Raw genomic sequence first — 14,463 nt, forward strand, 5'->3', positions numbered from 1 at the left:
TGTAGCTCAAGTGGTAGAGCAGAAGTAAGCCAGAAGTGATGCTGTGGCTCAAGTGGTAGAGTGCTAGCCTTGAGCTGAAGACCTGAGGGACAGCACTCAGGCCGAGTTCAAACCCCACAACCAACCAAAAAAAAAAAAAATCTAAATGTTTATGTATCTTTTAAGTAACTATTTCTAGGAATTTATTGTAGTGAAATAATCAAGTTACATAGATTCTTTTAAATGTTTAAGGCTGTTCAACAAATTATAAAGGACCACCAACAGAATGATAAACAGATTACGGAGCACTAGTAAAAAGATATTATGTTTTTTGTTTTGTTTTTTTTTTTGCCGGTGGTGGAGGCCTGAACTCTAGGCCTGAGTGCTGTCCCTCAGCTCTTCAGCTCAAGGCTAGCACTCTACCACTTGAGCCACAGTATCACTTCTGGCTTTTTCTGCTTGTGTGGTGCTGAGGAATCGAACCCAGGGCCTTATGCATGCAAGGCAAGCACTACCACCGAGCCATCTTCCCACCCTGGGAATTATGTTTTTAAAACCACAATCTGAAAAAATTTGCTCCACAACATATTAAGCATGTACAAAATAACGTAACAAATGTAGTTTCGACTTTATAAAAATACACATACATAAGAAAAATATTGAAAGTATTAACAGTAGTTACTTCCAGCTTGTAGAATTTCAGGTGATTTTAATTTTGTTTATATTTGACTGGCTTTTGCTGGCTTTTTGGGTTTTTTTTTTTGTGGGTCATGGGGCTTGAACTTGGTCTGGGCTTGAACTCAGCCTGGGTGCTATCCCTCAGCTCTTCAGCTCAAGGCAGCACTCTACCTTGAGCCACAGTGCCACTTCCGGTTTTCACTTTCCAGTTTACCAGAGATCAGAGTCTCACAGACTTTCCTGCCTGTGCTGTCTTGGAACAGCAATCCCCAGATCTCAGCTTCCTAAGTGGCTAGGATTACAGGCGTGAGCCACCAACGCCGGGAGTTTTACTGGCTTTTTATCTTACTGGCTTTTAATTTCTGTACAGTAACTAATCCTTTCATAACATTATATATTTTAAAACCATAGTAGCCACTCTAGAAAAGTTCAAGTTTCCTATTAAAATATGAAAATTCTCAAGAGGCAGAGTTCAGGAAAACAGCAAGTAACAGCCCACTGAGGCAAAAGGTTAGCAAGATTCACTTCAACCAAGAAGCCAGGTATAATGTAAGCACCAGTATTCCTGGTTATTTAGGAGGCTTTAGGTAGAAGGATTAAGGTCTGAGGCCAACCCCAGAAAAACACTTAAGACACTACTGGAAAAACAACAAAGGGCATGGGGTATGGCTCAAGTGGCAGGGTATCTGTCTAGCAAGCCAGAAGCCCTAAGTTCAAATCCTAATCCCACCAAAACATCACAAACATACATACATACACAAATATACACATAGCATTTATTACATAAATGGGGCCATAATAAACTATCAGAGCCATCAGTCTTTTTTAAAAGAATTATATGTATATGTTCATATGTGCATATACACATGTATATGCATCTCAATACTTTTACATCCCTACTTTATACATAAAATCATATTTACATTTATTTAAAATCATGCTTACACATATAATTAGGAAACTATATATGTATGTTCCTTAAAAGCTAAAACTGTTTCTTAAAAATTAAAAATAATCACATAATATATTTTTGTATAAACATATGGATATATAAAACAAATTTATATATAATAAGTATATATTCATTATATTTAGGGAAAACTAGCAAGAAATATAGTTAATCCTTAGTGGAGGTTAAGAAAACAATTACAGAAAGGAAGTCAAGATCCAATAGAGCAAAATGAGAAGGGTCTTACTACATTTACTAGGAAACACTCTAATAATTTGGACCCTACAGAGACCATTTTAAAAGGGAGATGGCGGAAACAGCCAAGATTATAATAACTAAGTAAAGCTGTGATTTATGTATGTAATTGAATTATTAAAATGTCTTTCTCAAAGCTCATATGATAGTTGTATAAAATACTATATTTACCAGGTTGTGAGAGGTACAGTTGGTGACATTAAACTTTTTCTACCATTATAATCCTTGAAAGTCAACATAGAACCTTTCCAAACAGGTAAGAAAAAATCTAGAGCCAGGCACTGGTGGCTCATGCCTGTAATCCTAGCTACTCAGGAGGCTGAGATCTGAAGATTGCTGTTCAAAGCCAGCCTGGTCAGGAAAGTTCCTAAGACTTTTACCTCCAACTAACCACCAGAAAACCACAAGTGGTGATGTGGCTCAAAGTAGTAGAGTGCTAGCCTTGAGCATAAAAGCTCAAGGACAAGCACCCAGGCCCTGAGTTCAAATCCCATGACCAACAAAAAAACAAAACAAACAAAAAATCTAGAAAGCTAGGGAGGCACAATCCAGTAAATTTCCCTAGCTTCTGAAGAAATCTGGCTTACCTGGCCAAATTACCAGAAAGATGATACTCAAGGGACACCAAGGATTAAGGGTCAAACACAGGCTGAAATTTTTTTTTTAATTGTTCCAATCTTGAAAATGAGAGAGTCAAGCTGATTTTTATGAAATAACATTTTTTTGGGGGGGGTCCGGTCGTGGGGCCTGAATTCTGGGCCTGGGCGCTGTCCCTCAGCTCTTCAGCTCAAGGCTAGTGCTCTACCACTTGAGCCACAACACCACTTCCAGCTTTTTTCTTTTTGCTTATGTGGTGCTGAGGAATCAAACCCAGGGCCTCAGGCATGCAAGGCAAGCGCTCTACCACTGAGCCACCTCCCCAGCCCCTGAAATAACATGTTTAAGTTAAAAAGTGAACAATGGGGCAACCTCAGACACAGATCAAGATGCACTGACATGTTGAATTGAAACTCCCTTATATAATTACTTAATTATATATATATACATATATATGAGCCAGTATTAATCCAAAAGCAAAAATCACAGAATGTACAACAGAGACAAACTTGGAACAAATAGTATAAAATGAAACTTTCTTGCAGGATTCAACACACTACTTTTTGTTATATACTTGTAAATATGAAACCAAACTACCAGCTGCCTACACTCACTGTCAGGAAGTGGCTTCTTTTTTTAATTACCCAGACATCCCTTCTTACAATAACAATTAAAAACTGGTTATTCCATTTATGGAGATGGGAGTGCAGCTCAGTAGTACAGTATATGCTTAACATGTGTGAAGGAAGCCTGGTTTACATCCCAGCATTCATAGAAATGAACAAAAAAGCAGTTTATCTCATTTTTATATTTGCTGGAGCCTTATGATTATGAATTTTTCAAGCTTTTCTGATTTTGAAAAAGGACATCAACATTTTTAATTCTAAAGCATAAGGACAACCAATGAAATTCCAGCTAAAGCAATGAAGCTGCCTCTGCTGCTTTTCTGAAAGGGTGGTAGATATTCAATTCTTAATCATTTGTTTCTACTGTACATTGGACTTATGTGCTTTTCTTGATTGTATCATACTACATAACATTCAAAAGGTTTTACATTGTTTCTGCTCATTTTTCAGACTCAACTTTCACAAGATGCCACAACAATAAGAACTTACTCACTATAAGAACAAATGACCACCATACCATCTTGGCAGTGGGCTAAACACCACTAGAAAGGTCACCATATGATCTTTCATTCCCAAATCAATTTGAGCAACTATGTTTTATTTTGCCACTCATTTCTTAGATTTAAAATACTTACCTACATGTTTTAGGAAGTATACATGTAATTTACATTAAAATAAGAAAAGCTATATCCAATGGTAGAAAAACAATTATTTAATGTCTAACCATCTTTTAAAATAAAAATATAAGCTATGAAGTCAGGACACACATACACTTAAAAAAAAATATAAGCAGGTGTTGGTAGCTTATGCCTCTAATCCTAGCTCCTCAGGAGGCTAAGATCTGGATCCTGGTTCAAAGCCAGCCCGGACAGAAAAGTCTCGGTTTATCGCCAATAAACCACCAGAAAACCAAAAGTGGCATTGTGGCTCAAAGTCGTAGAGCACTAGCTTTGAGCAAGAGTTCAGGGACAGTGCCCAGGCCCAGAGATCAAGCCACATGACCAATAAAACACAATCAAAAAAAAGGGAAAGAAAAAATACTTCAAATACTCTGACTAAAATCTGAAAACCTATCCTACATATATCATGATACTCTTTTCTTGTTCTGAGGAGACTCTGAAATCTTAGTTGAATTTATTACTTAATTAAATAATTCTGTGCTTTTCAACTTCACTAAAAAAAAGTAAGTTATGTAGGAATTCTATCAAATGTGCCACATAGGGTTACATATAGGTAAAACAGAAACTAAGCATATATAATTTTTTTATTTTCCTATTCATTTTCTCCTTAAAGACCTCGATAACCTTGAGATCCACACCTAAAACTTAAAAATAAGCTAAAACTCATTCGAAGAGCATTTTCAAATTTAATATCTTATTAATAAAACAGACTTTAGGAGTTAGAACACATTCATCCTAAAACCTGAATGTTTGTTGGGCACCAGTGGTTCACACCTGTAATCCTAGAAAGTCTGTGAAACTCTTACCTCCAATTAACGACCAAAAAGCCAGAAGTGAAGCTGTAGCTCAAGTAACAGCAGTGGCTTTGAGTGAAAAAAACTAAGAAACAGTGCTCAGGCCTTAAGTTCAAGACACACACACACACACACACACACACACACACACACACACACACACACACTTCACTGAATTCATAAGATTTGCTTTTTACCTTTTTTCATGCCATATTGTGCAAGCACAAAATACTATACAAATGTTTAAAGTACTTAATAAAGCCGGGCGTTGGTGGCTTACGCCTGTAATCCTAGCTACTCAGGAGGCTGAGATCTGAGGATCGGGGTTCAAAGCCAGCCCAGGCAGGAGAGACCGTGAGACTCCTATCTCCAATAAACCACCAGCTAACCGGAAGTGGCGCTGTAGCTCAAGTGGTAGAGCGCTTGCCTTCAGCTGAAGCGTTGAGGGACAGCACCCAGGCCCAGAGTTCAAGCCCCACCGCCGACAAAAAAAATAAAAATAAATAAATAAAGTACTTAATAATTATTTAAGGTCAATAGTAAAAATGAAAACAAGACTATAAGCTTTTAAAAAAATATTATATGGTCAGCATAATCTCTCTCTCTTTTTTTTTTTGTCAGTCATGGGGCTTGAACTGTGGGCTGGGCACTGTCCCTGAGGTCTTCAGCTCAAGACGAGCGCTCTACCACTGGAGCCACAACACCACTTCTGGTTTTCTGGTGGTTAACTGGAGATAAAGAGTCTCATGGAATTTCCTGCCCAGGCTGGCTTTGAACTTGGATCCTCAGATCTCAGCCTCCTGAGTAGCCAGGATTACAGGCATGAGCCACCAGACTTCAACAGCATAATCTATTTCTTAACTGAACCTTTACTAATGTTTATAAAAAGATTAGCCTGGGGGAGGGGAGAGGCTTGGGGGGGGGGGGATGGGAAGGGATGGGAATGGGAAATAAAGGAGGAGGCTACAATGCTTGATAAGAAATGTACTCATTATCTTGCCCATGTAATTGTAACCCCTCTATACAGTATTTTCACAATAAAAAAAAATTAGCCTGCAGAAATAAAACTCACAATGTATTTAGAAACTCAACTATTGGACATGTTGCTTATTAACAAATAAATCATCTTAGTTGCTCCTTCAAAAAAATAATAGATGTCTTTTCTTTTTTCATAAAGTAAAACCTAAAGACCAACACTGAATTGAGAAACAGTTTTTATGGGTAAGAAATTCCAATTTTTTAAGCTTTAATATTTTAATTTCTCTAGTATCTACAATATATTGGGCAAGACTTAAAAGAGCCCATTTGGTATCCATGGTAACTTATACTTTCTTCTTATAGGCAGAAATAATTTAAATAAATAGTAACCAAAAATGATTCACCTTCTTGTTTTCAACTGGTTATTTTTAGCCCATTTTACCGGTGTCTCAAGTTTCTTTCCAACATAGTGATTGGACCACTGATTTTTTTTTCATTTCATTGCTATCTTATTGCACTGACAATTTTATTAAAACAGGAAAATTTTTGCCAAAACCCACTTCATTATACAAAACACAAACTTGAAGAAAACTTGGACACAGACCAGGTGCAGTGGCTCACATCTCTAGTCCCAGCTACTTGGAAGGCAGGGGCTAGCCCAGACAATACTCCATCTCAACTAATAAAGCTGAGAATGGTGGAGTGTGCCTGTCACCCCAGCTTCAAGGGAAGCATAAACAGAAGGATGTGGTCCAGGCAAAAACGTGAGACCCTATCTCAAAAATAACCAAAGCAGGGGCTGGGAAGGTGGCTTGCATGGCTTGCCTCGCATGCATGAAGCCTTGGGTTCAATTCCTCAGCATCACCTAAACAGGAAAAGCTGGAAGGAGCGCTGTGGCTCAAGTGGAAGAGCCCTAGCCTTGAGCTGAAGAGTTGACGGACAGCGCCCAGGCCCAGAGTTCAGGCCCACGACGGACAAAAAAACAGAACAAAAATAAGTAGTCTGGGTACAAGTGGCTCATTCCTATAATTCTAATCAGAAGGCTGAGATCCAGAGAATCAAGGTTTGAAGCAAGAAAAGCCCTTGGAATTCTATCTCCAAAATAACCAGCAAAAAGCCAAATTGGAGGCATGCTCAAGTAAGCAAGCAAAGTGAGTCTGAGGCTCTGAATTAAAATCCCAGTACTACAGAAAAAAAGAAAAAAGAAAAAGAAAAAAAATGTTAAAAAGCAAAAAGGGTAAAGGGCTTGGCACAAGTGTTTAAGCATGAGTTCAAACCCCAGTTTGACTTCTCCATAAAAAAGATAACTTGGGCTCCAGGTGTGGTGGCTCACACCTCTAATCCTAGCTACTCAGGAGGCTGAGATCTGAGGATCAAGGTTCAAGGCCAGCCTGGGGAGGAAAGGCCCTGAGACTCTTATCTCCAATAAACCACTCAGAAAACCAGGGGCTGGGAAGGTGGCTCAGTAGTAGAGCACTTGCCTTGCATGCTCGAGGCCCTGGGTTCGATTCCTCAGCACCACATAAGAAAAAAGCCGGAAGTGGCACTGTGGCTCAAGTGGTAGAGTGCTAGCCTTGAGCTGAAGAGCTGAGGGACAGCACCCAGGCCCAGAGTTCAGGCCCCACGACCGGACCCAAAAAAAAAGAAAACCAGAAGTGGCACCCAGGCCCAGAGTTCAAGCCCCATGACCAACAACAACAACAACAACAAAAAAAGGTAACTTAGATACAATTCCTTTAGGCATGTAGGAATATTTTGTACATATGATGCATGTATGAAATATTGGACAAAGTATAAATAAACAAGATTCTTTGCCTCACTATAACTTATACCCCCTCCCCTCTTATTTTTGGTACTGGGGAATGAACCCAGGACATTGCACTTGCCACACAAGCACTTTGCCACTGAGCTACATCCCAGCCCACTCCCTTCCAACTCATTATACTAAACGTGGCTAACTCTGGGTATTTTCCCTTGCCTTCAGCTTTCAGACAGCTCAAATACTTTCACTGCAAGAGAGTAACTAATGTGATACAAAGATCCAAGAAACAAGTCTGTCACCAAATTATTAGACTTACCTTTTGTAAGTCTGCTTTCTCTCTAATGTAAGGTAAGTCAGATAATCTTTCATTTAAACAAATTGCTAGAAATGTAATTTAGGAGCTGGGCGCTCGTGGCTCACGCCTGTAATCCTAGCTACTCAGGAGACTGAGATCTGAGGATCGCGGTTCAAAGTCAGTCCTGTGAGACACTTATCTCCAATAAACCACTCAGAAAACTGGAAGTGGTGCTGTGGCTCGAGTGGTAGAGTGCTAGCCTTGAGCTAAAGAGCTGAGGTACAGCACCCAGGCCCAGAGTCCAAGCCCCATAACTGACAAAAAAAAAAGAAAAAAAGAAAGAAAAAGAAATGTAATTTAGGGTCAACTACATTACTTAAAATAGTAAAAGCCATTAATCCAAATAACAATATTACCAATAATGGAATACTATATAACCTTAAACAGTAGGACCATGTGTGCTAATTTTAAAAGATGTCCCAGACAACTTATTAAAACATGAAAGTAAGGGCTAGTTGTGGTGGCTCATGCCAGTAATCCTAGGATATGGATCTAGGCCAATCCTGCAAAAAGTTAGCAAGACCTCATCTCAACCAAGAAGCCCTGCATAGTAGTGTGTACCTGTCACTCCAGATACATGAGATACCATAGGTATGAAGCCAGCCCCAGCAAAAACACAAGACTTCATGTGAAAAATAACAAAAGCAAAAATGGTCTAGTTAGGAAGATGGTGAATTTGAGGTAAGCCTGAATAACTTAACAAGATCCTGTCTCAAAATAAAGATAAAAATGGACTAGTGCTGCTCTCACTTGCCTAGTATAGGTAAGGCCCTAGGTTCAATTCCCAGTACCATACTCCCCTAAAGAGCAAAACACAGACAGAATGATCCCATCATATGTATTTTAAGAGCAATATACATTTAAGTGCACAGAAATTTCCTAGGAGGCCACTAAAGCAACTTCAAAGGTGTAGAGCAATTGGAAGTACTATTTACTTCTCAGTTTCCTATAACATTTGAAGAAGTCTCAAATAACAAGCATGTATTCTTATGATTTTTAAAAAAAGAAACTAAAAGAAAAGGTTTACTGATCTAGGTCCTATAATTAGAAAAGATCTGGACTCAAGTACTGACTGTTTAAATGCTTAATAACATTTGTGTTTTACTTAAAATTGGTTTCTCCATTTGTAAGAAGTTAAAAGTACTAACAACATAAACTGTTCAGAGAAAGGAAGAAATCAGACCTATAAGACACAGCACAGCACAGCACAAGAAGAATACTATCAGCATCTGTTATATGGTTATTATGACTATCATCATAAACTCCAGAAGCTACTATCTTTACAATCAGATTGGACAGCTGATTCAAATCATCATGCAGGTAACTAATTTCCTTTATCTGAAACTATAAATGTGATCAGTTTAAGAACATTTGCTATTTGAGGTTTTAAAAAAAAGTTACATTTGCACTAATGGCACATGCCTGTTATCCTAGCTACACACCCCTATTATCCTAGCTACTCAGGAGGCTGAGATCAGAGGATCACCATTGGAAGCTACCCTGGACAGGAAAGGCCGTGAAACTCTTATCTCCAATAAACCACCAGAAAACGAGAAGTGGCCCTGTGGCTCAAATGGTAAAGTGCTGCCCTTGAGCTGAAGAGCTAAGGGACTGAGCCTAGACCCAGAGTTTAACCCCATAACCCCCCCCAAAAAAAGGTAGTGGTGCTGTGGCTCAAGTGGTAGAGTGCTTGCTTTGAGCTGAAGAGCTGATTGACAGCTCAGGCCCAGGCCCAGAGTTCAAGCCCCACGACCAACCAAAAAAAGAGAAAGGTGAGTATGGTAATCTTAATTAAATAAATACCATTTCATCTGAAAGGAACCAGAATACTGAACATGACTCATACAAACTTCCAGCCTGATTTCTTTTCTAGTTTAATATACAATGATTGCTCATTTTCCTAAAATTTGTGGCAATGATAGTTCTTTGCACATAGTCTGCCAACTAATTACAAATAACATGTCAACTGAGTGGGAAATAGAAATAAAAAATCTCCATAAAAATTAATTCTAAAAAAAAATCATGCTGAATGGCTCTTGTGAATGGAACAGATCTTCATAGACTTTCACAAAATACAGTCTTAATATTATTAAAATCAAAACAGTCCAAGTTATCAATCTACTCTTTACACTGAGTACTGACACTATCCAATTTAATTTTTCCACTAAACTAAGAACACATCCTAAACTCTGTAACAACTGATGGGACATTAATATTAAAGTTAAGTCAATATATAGTATAACTGAATTGATTCTATCAAACTAGAATTTTAACAGAACCTCCACTATTGTAAGAAGAGTTTCACTATCAATGTGATGGTTTTAGGTATGTATTACTCCAATTACAACTATGAAAAAAAGGTCAGGCAGACATTTAATCCTTTAAAATATGAAAATGAAACAGACTCCACCTGGTATCAATTTATCTACTGTAAATAGTTTTTAAACTTCTATAATACTATTTCAAATCACCCAAGTAGTTTCCCTGGAATAAAGAATTACAATAACTTTCCTGATAGTGAACTGACTTTCCACTAAAATAAAAATTAAAAAGAGTAAGGAAAGGTTGTAAGAATAAATGAAAGGTTGTAGGAACTACATGCCTACTACACCGCTCAACTGGCATTTGGGACAGTGTACTGAGCTAGCTACCAGAAAGCAGAGACAGGGAAGAGTTCATTAAAATAAAAAACACTATTCTCATCATGCCTATCACCTTATAACTAAAAGCTATCAGAATAATAAGATGCACACATCTCTAATTTTCCAACACTGAAAATACAGCAAGCAGATAAGCTCCCACAGGCAATCTTCCTACCCCTTCTCACCCCCACAGTGCTTTTGCCAAGAGCACAGCCCCAAGTAAAATAACCGATGCAATTTCCTTGTTTACTTAAAGAATTGCAGAAAACATGTTGACTGCTTCGGAGGCTTCTGAAACCAATCAATATTTTAAAAGACTTTTCACGATGTTTTCAATACGAAGAATAATAACGATTCATTCGGCTAGTCAAAAATCTAGTTTTAGATTTATTAAAATGTTTTAATTTTACACTGCAGCACATCAGCATGCCTGGTTTGCAACCAGTAGGTAGAGGAAAGAGAGGGGGAAGCAGCAAAACACACAAGATGGAAAACACCACTATATCCTTCAGTGGTTATGGATAACTGTAAATGACCCAAGAGGTAAGGGAAGAAGAGTTCATGGATAGAAAGAAGGGGGAAGGGAGAGTAACACTGTGAGCTTGTCCTCTTCCAGATTCACACTGATGTCGGGAAGGAAAAGGAATTTATTTACACTGCAGTGCCTGGCAGCAAACATGGCTGCCCCTGCCCCTTTTAAATCTGAATAGTCTTCCCTCCCTCACCCAAACCATCAAATTACGGCCATGCCTCTCCCTGTCTCCCTACCATAACACAAACATATCTTCTCTTCCCTCAAAACACTAACACCCACATCGCCCCCGTTTCACAACAATTTACAACCCCATAACCACTAGCTTCTCTGTTCTCTGGCCTTGAAATAAAAGGCATCAGAACATACACAAATATAGGAACAAAAGGCTTTCCCCTTCTAACACTTTAACTACCCCCATCCTCTTCTTTTCCTCCCACTCAGTGACGCTTGGTGGATCGTTCCCATCCCTTCCAACATTCACTTAAACCCAATCGTGTGTGTTTCAGTTTTCTGCATCTATTTCCTATCTTCCTATTTGCATCCTGCCTCAATCATTTCTCATCCCTTTCTCAATTTATCTTTTCCTCCACTTTCATTCCCTCGTTTCTCCTTTGATTCTCGTAAGATGTCCCACTTCTGTATCAAATCTACCCTCTTTCTCCCCCAGACTCTTCCAGTTCCCACACTCCGCCCCAGACCTCCGTATTTCGCAGTCCACCCATGTCTCCAATCGCCAAATCTAACTCTTCTCCCCTTTCCCTGCCCCTCCCCCGTTCCCACCTATATCCCCGCCCCCATCCCACCTCCCCTCCCAATTCCCAACCCAGCCACTACATCTCTCATCCCAATCCTACCTCCCCTGCCCCACCCCCCAATTCCTTCCACACCCCCCACCTTGCCATCTGCTCTCCCCAATAAGACTCCCCACGAACGCTTTCAGGCCACCCGCTTCTCTCGTCCCCGGGTCTCGCTCCTTATGGGTGCCCCATCCCTAGGCCGCCCCCACCCCACCGATTCCTCTTCAAACCTCTCCTTGCCATACACACAGATGCACACGCACCTTCACACGCACGCACTTTACCTTCAGTTTGTTCCATTCTAACCCCCCGGCCGTGTCAGTGCGATCACAGGAGAGACACGGAGGCCCGGAGTCAGGCGAGGGTTCGGGCAGCTGCCGGAGCCGCGGGGGTAGGAGACGGAACCAAGCTAGGCCGCATGAAATCCCCGGACTAGATTTCCCCCGCGCCGGGCGCATCAGCCATGGCGGCCCGCACCGACGTGGGCCACGGCTGGCCCGGGCCGGCCGCGCTGCGGGGTGGAGGAAGGCTGCGGGCGGTGGAGTGGGAAGGAAGGCGACGGGACGGGGGCCGCCGCGCAGCCGCTGGTGCTGGAGAAGAGCGTGTGGCTGGCGGCCCGACAGGGCGATAGGGTTCTCGGGGTTCTACTCAGAACCTGCACACCTCTCCGCGGCGTCCCGCGCACAGCCTCGTCGGCCCCCGCCTCCGCGCCTCCGTGCCGCCGCCCGCTCGCGCTCCCGCCGCCGCCGCCGACACCGCCGCCGCCGCGCACAAAGCCCCCCCCACCCCGGCTCTTGGGGCGCCGCCGCCAAATCCTCAGCCTCTCATTGGCCGCGAGCCGCGGTGCCTGCCGGGAAATGCAGTCTCGGGTTAGGGGCGCTGGGGACGAAAGGAGGAAGAGGCCCGGTCAATCGCGCGACGGGGGAGGGGAGGATGGGGGCGGGGGCGGAGGGGGGGGTGGGAGGGAAAAGAGCCGGAGCCCGAACCAGAAATACGAGCGGGCGCGTGAGCGTCTAGACCAGACGCGGCGCCGCGGGCTATGAAGCAAAGGGACGGCCCAGGACTGGGCGAAAGGGTCGGACGCAAGACTTAGAGGACCGGCGAGGCGGGCCCGGGCTGGGCCTGCCAGGTAAAACCGTGCTCGTGCGTGCTCTCCGGTGCCTAGTGAGCGCACGTATCCAATGCCATTTGGTACCCTCGGAGTGGCCCTGCTTACAGATCTTAAATAAGAGGAAGAAGCTGCCCTGAGTACGCGCTCCCAAAGACCCCGGAGCGAGCGGGATGGCTCAGCCGCGGCTGTCTGTCCGACAGCTGTCAGAAAAGAGCGTCCTAACTCCGAGGGTTGGCCTGCGGAGACCAGGGTAGCGATCCAGCCCTTGAACCTGGGCGGGAGCAGTCTCCCTTTCGGCCCCATACGACTCGGAAAGCCCCCGGCTCGCAGTGTGAGGAGAGCGGGCGGCTACGGCTTCCCTTTCAGGAAGCGCCGGGACCTCCCGGGCAGGCGTCGGTCTGCGCCGCCTTCTTCCTGCTCGCACCGCGCGGCCCGGAGGCTTGTGGGTAACCAGGAGGACGTCAGCGCTACTGCACCCTGGACCCCGGGGGACCGAGAGGGCGCCGTGCCCGTCACGTGCGGGGGCCCTTGGGTGCTCCAGCCAGACCTTCGCACGGAGTGACGCGAGGGCCGCGGTCCCCGACCGCTCACGCTAGAGCGAGCAGAGGCAGCAAACTCCGCGAACCTCCAGCCCTCCCCCTTCTAGGAAATATGTGTAAAACAATGGAAGGCCCTGGGTGTATGACACAGTAAGAGTCTTGCAAGGGCGTGCAGACGAGTGGTATTTCCTGGGGCTTGGTGGTAATGACTTAGAGCGTGGCAGCACGGAGACACCAGCGTACAAAGGAAACCTGATGAGGAAACCTGCGTCTTCTGCTCTTTCCGGAGAATTATGGACACTAGCACTATTAGATAGTCCTATTCTCTAATAGACCAGATACTGTCCAATCTGGCACTGTTACAAGAAACTCCTAATATCTTCATCATTGGATATACTGAAGTTAGAATTTTATTTTAGTGGCAGTCCTGGGACTTGAACTCAGGAGTTTGAACTTGGGGTCTTCCATTTGCCTGGCACTCTACTACTTGAGCCACACCTCCATCTCCGCTTTCGCTGTTTAATTACTTTGGAGTGGGAGTGATGGAGTCTAGTGGAGGTTTCTGGCCCCCGCTGATCAAGCGTGATTACAAGCAAGTACCACCAGCACCCTGCTTAGTGTAATTCATAATAATGCTAATGACGATACTGAGAATTAAGAATCCCTATTACTATTTTCTCCATTAAAAAAAATAATAATGGGCTGGGAAGGTGGCTCAGTGGTAGAGTGCTTGCCTTCCATGCCTAAGGCCCTGAGTTTGATTCCTCAGCACCACATAAGCAAAAAGAAAAAAAGCCAGAAGTGGCGCTGTGGCTCCAGTGGTAGAGCACTAGCCTTGAGCTGAAGAGCTGAGGGACAGCACCCAGATCCAGAAATCAGGCCCCACGACCAGACCCAAAAAAAAGAAAAAATAATGATAATGGAGCTGGGAATGTGGCTTAGTGGTAGGGTGCTTGCCTAGCATGCATGAAGCCTTGGGTTTGATCCTCAGTATCACATAAACAGAAAAAGCCAGAAGTTATGCTCAAGTGGTGGACTGCTAGCCTTGAGCAAAAGAAGCTCAGGGACAGTACCCAGGCCCTGAGTTCAAGCCCCAGGACTGGCTAATAATAATAATAATGTACTTTGAGTTGGGACTTGCTATGTTGCTCAGGTCTCCAAATTCTAAGCTCAAGCACTTCTGCC

At 42.9% G+C, this 14,463-nt stretch overlaps 1 protein-coding gene across 5 annotated transcripts in view; it reads right to left on the reverse strand.

The window, feature by feature from the left end:
* Nucleotides 1-12,367, reverse strand: part of Nsd3 (nuclear receptor binding SET domain protein 3) — a 117,657-nt gene extending 105,290 nt beyond the window's left edge. For all 5 annotated transcript variants that reach the window (XM_042679485.1, XM_042679484.1, XM_042679483.1 and 2 more), the window contains exon 1: nt 11,913-12,367. The gene's annotated coding sequence lies outside the window, so the exon portion shown is untranslated. The remainder of the gene's footprint in view (nt 1-11,912) is intronic.
* Between the last annotated feature and the right edge of the window lie 2,096 nt (nt 12,368-14,463).

Source organism: Dipodomys spectabilis, unplaced genomic scaffold (assembly GCF_019054845.1).
Source record: "Dipodomys spectabilis isolate Male_0828 unplaced genomic scaffold, ASM1905484v1 ptg000052l, whole genome shotgun sequence".
NCBI lineage: Eukaryota > Metazoa > Chordata > Mammalia > Rodentia > Heteromyidae > Dipodomys > Dipodomys spectabilis.